The sequence below is a fragment of the Centroberyx affinis genome, unplaced genomic scaffold (assembly GCF_046629955.1).
Source record: "Centroberyx affinis isolate AG114_WGS23_722 - 3 ecotype Tasmania unplaced genomic scaffold, CSIRO-AGI_Caff_v1 ptg007031l_1, whole genome shotgun sequence".
In the NCBI taxonomy this organism is placed as follows: domain Eukaryota; kingdom Metazoa; phylum Chordata; class Actinopteri; order Beryciformes; family Berycidae; genus Centroberyx; species Centroberyx affinis.
Genome location: NW_027283563.1, coordinates 30001 through 37156, shown reverse-complemented (window position 1 = coordinate 37156; position 7156 = coordinate 30001).

The following is a 7156-nucleotide window of genomic DNA, read 5'->3' as shown; positions in this document are numbered from 1 at the left end:
TTCAAAAGCACCAGCATCTGCTTTAATGTTGGCTGTCAAACATTTTATTATTTTGCACGTGTCACTTTTGTCAAACGGTGAACATTTGGAACAAAACTTCTTAGACTTCATTGTTCTTCAAGATCCCCTATCAGCCTATCAGCATAGTGAGAAAATATGCGTGTGTTCAGCTTATGGAAGGAATGTCAAACCATGTGGACAGCCCAGAATCTGCAGGTTTTCAACCAAACACTACAGCAGGTGGTTTCACTGATTGAAAGCGTACCTATCATTGAAATCACTTTCTATAGTCTTTGGTTGCAATGAAAACCTCCATGATACATGGACTGATTAGCAATATGCCTTCTTGTGTCCTCCAAGACGTGTTTTACGTAATATCTAACCACTGAAACATGATTCCAAAAGGACGGATAGAAAACCCGGAAGTTTCCTGCATCGGATGGTGACTTGACCGACAAGAACAAATTGAAAGCCCCACGATTCATTGTGAGAACGATGCATCTCATCTGAGCAGCGCTGCAGTCTACAGTATAGAGCCAGTAGAAACAGGTGGGAAAATGAACAGCTGTGTGTCTTAATTAATCACGCATGCGACGTGAAACACACAGTCCATCTCAAACTGTAAGGAAGCTTCTCTGTGCATACTTTCATGAGAAGATTGTTCTCTCCGAGACGACTTGGGAAGAACTTTCTCCACAAGGTCGTTAGTATTGACTTGACATTCTTGGAGTTGAAAATCAGCTATGAGATGAAATTCCTGGCTTATAGGTAGGAGACTTGTGACCAGAAATTCCGCGGGTTCAAAAACCCTGGACCAACTGGGACAGTCTGGGGGTTGCAGGTGAAAGAGTCCATGCACTCTCCACTCCTGCAAAAACTGCTTCAGAACTGCCTTTGGGCAAGGCATGTAGCCCCTAGAAACTGCTCTATTGGAGCAGGTGGGAATCTGTGTAACTGTATTAATGTGAAGCAGGGCATGCTGGGAAAGAGTATATGTGCTCAGAACCCTTCCTGGTTAATAAACATGATAAACAGTGTGTATGTACCTACTCCGCTAGTGTTGGACTGGAGTGTTAAACACAGCTGTAGGCCCACAAAAACCAGAGGCTTTGCTATTCAAATTTATGAAATGTGAGAGTGCGTGAAATCGATTGGCACTGTTGTGGTCCGCCATAAATCACGTTAAACGCAGAGCAGAGCGCGCTGTGGGAGCAATAAAATAACATTTGTCATGGCGGGGTAAAAACTTCCCTAAAGGAGAGGGAGAGGAAAGGAGTATGGGATTAAAAACGAGAAAGAAGACTGTTGAAACATGAAGCTGTTATTTAAGCACACATGTTGACACATCTCACAACAGAGTGGGAAATTACCGCCATTTAAACACCAATGCTGGTTAAGTTTGGCTGTGGCCGCTAACTTGGTCTGCTCTACAAGAAAACCACCAGCATTTGGAATCCTATTCTGTTCCATATGTGGTTGGTAAAATGGTATAAGGAAATGGCAAATTTTGGAAAAGCAGTGGGTTTTATTTTTTTGACTCATTTTCATTCTTGTGACTTGGCTTTTTTAACCAGAATATCTTACAGTGAGTGAATTGAAACAGGCTCAGTGTCTTGCTCAAGGACACTTCAGCAGGGTGAATGCTCGTCAAAACCTTGAACCTGGGTTGTCCAGTTGAAAGATGGTTGTTTCTACCATTGGTTTCTTACCGTTTTCTTTGGCCAGAGTGTAAAAGTTTATTTTGATGCATTTTTGGTTCATTTAGGTTCACACTGACCAATTACAAGCCAACCAGGGCTTGTAAACAAAAGTCACATCGAGTCACAAGTAGCTTGTTTATTGGGCAAAGTTTTGGTAACCTGTCATCCTTCCAGGTTACAGATTTTGGCAGTGGAGGAGAGTAAAAACAAATCCTCAAAACAAAGAGGCATTTCAGCTCTTCTTGACTCCAAGTTTACCCTTGCTTCATTTTGTTTTACTAGGCTTTCCAAGTTTGAGGACCTGCATCCGTCTCCTTCTACCCATAATTCCCATAATGTGTTTTGGGGTGGTTTCTTGTAGTTGGTTGGATTAACGAACCGCACCGCAGTTCTCTTGAGACTTTGTGCCGTTATATGGTGCCACTGGAGTTCAAAGGTCATTGTTCTCACTGGACAAACCAACCAACTAAAGGAGGAAACAATGCAGAGTTCAGAGAAACCGATCAGAACAGGCTTGATGAGAACGTACCCTTAGACTATTTAGATATTAGTCCAATAGAGGAAGACTGTGGTTGGTCATCTGTCAGCCTACTTCACCTGTGGCAGTGGGATGTTGCTGTCTATGCACCAGGCTGAGTTATGGCTCTGACCAAACTATGTATTTATGTTGGTTTCAACATATTTCTGTCTGTGTACCAAGCTCTATCCAAACTATCTCCCTTGGCTCTCAGTGTATTTCTGTCTATGTTCCAACCATTTCGTAACGCTACCCAAATTATCTGTTCCCTTCTTACTTTATGGCTCTAACCAAACTATGTGTCTCCCATGGGCCTTGGTGTGGTTCAGTTTGGGCACCAGATAGGTTAGAAACTATCTATTGTTACAGCAGCTAAATCCAAACACCTTTGGTGAAATTCGGTCGCACACGGTTTGATACTTTATATTAATTAGCTTCTCAAATATGCACGATTTAATGCTTGCTTGCTTGCTGGAAACTCACAAAAATACACTGGAAACTGTTTCAAAGAGTGTGTGCAAACGTTTGGGCACTGCTACATTTCCTCCCTTTATCTTTTTATGGCTTTAACCAAACCATCTGTCTTGGTTGGGCCTTGGCATGTTTCTGTCTGTGTGCCAGGCTGTTAGGGCACTTCCCAAATTATCTGACTGCTTTGGTGCTTGTATGGCTTTAACCAAACTGTCTGATTCCCTTGGCTCTTGGCGTTTTCTTGTCTATGCACGATGCTGTTTCATGACTCTAACCAAACTATCTAATTGCTTCATTCATCCAGCCCAGTCATGAACCAAACCAACTGAGATCTCATTTCTGCGTTTGTCTGCAAAGTTTCCTTCGCAGCAGTTGAGTCTCTTTGACCCTTCCAATTGGACTTCATGGTAAAAACACCAGAAATTTGGCATATCTTGTTGCGTTGATATGAGCATTTTAGGGATTTCTCAAGCAAAACAAGCGAGAAGAGGTGCAACAGTAGGACAAGCTTCAATTCCTGTATTTAGGGTGATTCACACTGTGCTTTTATAAAAGGCTGGGGTTTCAGCTCAGACAATTCCAGATTTTCATGGAAAAGTTCAGACGGTATCAAAACCCCTCAGGATGTTCTTTGCGCCAACCCCCCTTGGCGATGCTACGGCCCACAGGTCGTCGTTGGGGTTTTTAAAACCCGGCTCCCCACCTCGCACTCCAAGTTCATATGAGGTTGAAAAAGCTGGAGCGAGGGTTCATAGCTTTTAGAAGTTGGTACTCAGCCATTGGAAGCACTCATAAAAAAGAGGGATTAGCTGGTTTAATTGAGATTGACATATGAAGTAGGTCTATCCCTTCGTATGTAGTGTTTTTCCAGTACTGACACTGGCCCTGCTATGGGTATGGTATAATACCCGATATTTTCAAATATCAGTGTTGGTTCTGTCTGTGGAGGAAACCAGCATGTAACCCACTGAGCAATTTTATATAGATTAGACATTTTAAAAGACATCTAAATACTTATGGACGTCTGGGCTAAAATTAGGCTACATAGGGTTTAAAAGTTTAGTAGCGTCTACATCTTCGACTGCGTCGTCTGGTGTAAATTACAAAAATGAAGCATTATCTGGTACATATGGACTTCTCTGGTGCATATTTTTTATATTTAAAGCTGTTTATGCCTTGTTTAAATACTACTACATGGGCTATACGTAACAAAAAAAAGATCCTGGACGATGTGAGAGCTAAAGCAGGGACGTGAAAAGTGGGCCAGAACCAATTATGCTTGGGTGCCACCGGGTGCACCCTTCTATCAAATCCATACCGAACCAAACTGCGAACAAAACATAACAGAAAAGCATGCCACACTGCATCAGTTCGGGAATGGTACGCTCATGCAGTGGGGGAAAAAAAAGCAACATTTGACTCTCAAACTCTCGGGATCTTTTAAGATTAGAAATGACTGGCTGGCTGTCGGTACTGTCCAAGCCTGTCAGAACCATTATGGTTATAAAATGATGGGTTTCATTCCCAAACACCACATATCCAGAAAGTCTTACATGGAATTCGTCTCTCAGACAGTTCAAAAACACTGACGGTTCCATCCTCAGTGGTGGTCGTATCGGGTAAGCAGCGGTCTTAAAATAGATAATGACTTAAACACTTTCCCCAAATGTTTTCTCGCTTTCATGTCAGCAGTCATTTTGCCAGAGCAGAGATGGATAAGAGATAAAAAAAAAAAAAGAGAATAACCGCTTGCTAAATCAACAAATCACCACATTTGGAACGATCTCCTTACCAGTCATTTGGAAAATCCACCATTTTCTCAGTTTCACACTCTTACCAGTTGTTGCCGTTTGGACTTTTTTAGGACAGAGAATAGGTTTTATAACCTGACGCGCCAGATGGTTTGTTACACAGAACCATCTGGGAAGTCGTCCTTGGAAACTGTTTGGAAAAGGGCGGGAACTTTCAAAAAATACTTGGCAGGTGATTGGATGAACCATCTGTCTATCTTCAACCAATCAGATCAACGAACCATATAAACAAACTCCTGCCGAAGCCGGTCGGGAGAAGAGTGAAAACATCTTTTCCATCCAGAAAAGCCTTCAGTGCCGTTCTTTGCTCTTCTTTCAATGAAGAAATACTCTCCAGTTCAGAAATAACTGATGTTACAGCAGCATCTACGTTAGCCTCTTTAGGAGCCGCCATTGTTGTGAAGGAACAGTCGCTTCTCGCTGTCGGCACACCTAAGCCCCGCCCCCAGCTGCCCTCATAGGACGCTGATTGGTCCGAACCACTGTGGTTCGGCCACAAACGTATAACTTGAAGCCTGGCAAGATGGATTCTCACGTGATCGTGATCTCGCAAATCCAGCTGCCTCGCAAGGTAATAGGTTTTATGGTTTGGGTCACATTTCCAAAAGGTTGTACATCCATTTCTCCCCCCCCAAAAAAATACATTTTCTAAAGTTAATCATTCCATAGCTCTAAAATCTAAAATCTTTTTTTATGGCAAGCAAAACCCAAAGAGCAAAACCTCTCCTTTTTCCATTGTTCTTATTTATATATTCTTATATTTATAAATGAGAACCCATATCTTTCTCAGTTTCACACTCTTATATATTACCAGTTCCTGCCTTTTAGTCTTTGTAATCCAGTCAGTAAAAGTATCTCAGTTACTCAACCAAAGACAGACACACTAGGTGACTAAGAGTAGGTGTTTTTCAAATAGAGCCATCATTTTTTAGAGTATCTCAAGAGCATCATCATTCGATATCTCTAATGATATATGAAATACTTTTACGATCATTTTGTCAGTGGGCATTGCTTGTTTCCAGTGGTGCAGATCTCATTTAAGAACAAAACTCTTTGAACACACCAGTGTCATTAGAGAACCGGCTCAGTCCAGATCGATGGAGTCTCTCTGTCAGCGTTTTAGTCCTTCATCTACCACTTCACATGATCCCTGTCTTCCAAAATGGCCGCCTCCCCGCTGTGCTCGCTCCACGGGGAAATCGGCAAGGCCAACTGGTAATTTCGTGGCGCTGCCTGTTATCCTCGTTTGGCCCGGAGTTTAACAAGGACAGGGCTGAGCCAGCCTCCCTGTGTGTGTGTATATGTGTGTGTGTGTGTGTGTATATGTGTGTGTCTGTGTGTGTGTGTGTGCGCCTCAGTATCAGTGTTAGACTATCAATGTGGTGGAGGAACTGACAACACAGCAACCCAGATCCTTCACTATCCAGGCATTGACACACACGCACACACACACACAATTCTCTGCAGTCTAGATGTTTAAAGCTGGGCCTTGAATTTCCAAAAAGATTTAGGTTGGTGAACCCACTTTCCCTCAACCTGCTTCATCTGCTTCTACTGCAGTTAATGATTTACTACAATTCCCAGAATGCCTTTCAACAACCCTCAGAGAAGAGGTGGGAACTTGTTGTTTTACTTTTTATGTTTTACTTGTAGTTGGAGAGAGTGAGAGTGATAATAACAGTGAGTTTTTCCAGAGGGTTTCCAGTTGAGAAAAAGTGAGACTCCTTTTCCTCAAATCCCAACCTGTCTCTCTGCTGCAGTGCATTCTGGTCTCTCTCCTGCTCCTGTGGGTGGAGAAATTGGTCTCTCTCCTCTTCTACGATGGATTTCTCCCTGTTATGATTGTTGAATGTCTCTCGGTGCAAAATGGCGGCTCTAGAAAGAAGCCCTCGCTCTTTGATTCTGAGGGACTGACACCAAAACCTGACGTTTACCGCTGATGTTTTACATCCTGAAACATTTTCTCATATCAGACTGAAAGTATACATAGATATATATATATATATATCTATATTTGGCCAGTTATCCACAAAGAAGAGAAATACATCAAACGACTAAATGGACCCAGAAATGCAAAGTACGTCACCAATAGCTGTTTTTAAGAGTTAAAGTGATTTAGGGGGAGTTTCCTTTTAAAAAACACACTCCAGTAAACATCAGTACAACACAGATAATTTAATTTAACTGTGTGCAAGCTTTGCAAACTTGGAATGAAAAGTTCTGTAGCTGTAATTCTAGTTTGTATACTTATGAATGCAATTTGCCCATTATTATGCCTGCAACTTGAGGACAGGCTGTGATGGCTTTGCATGTTTTGGAATAAAATTATACATGAATACAAATCAAGCCTGGGCAGATATTAAGTTACGAAAGCACACAAAACACATTTATGCAAACTGGAATTACAGATACAGAACTTTAAATCGCAAACACATGGGAAGCTGACATCCGAGCGCCAAGCAGAGCTGGAAGTTCCCAAAATGTGGATATCAGGATAAATCTGGTGTCAGTAAGTGGAACTGAACTGTGTCTGCTCTTCTCCAGTCAGTCCTTCATCATCATCATCATCATCATCATCATCTTTCCTCTCTGAACTCTGTCTGGTCGGCTGTTTTCATCGTCCTGTCAGGCTTCTGCCGTCTGTTTGGTTCCCTGCT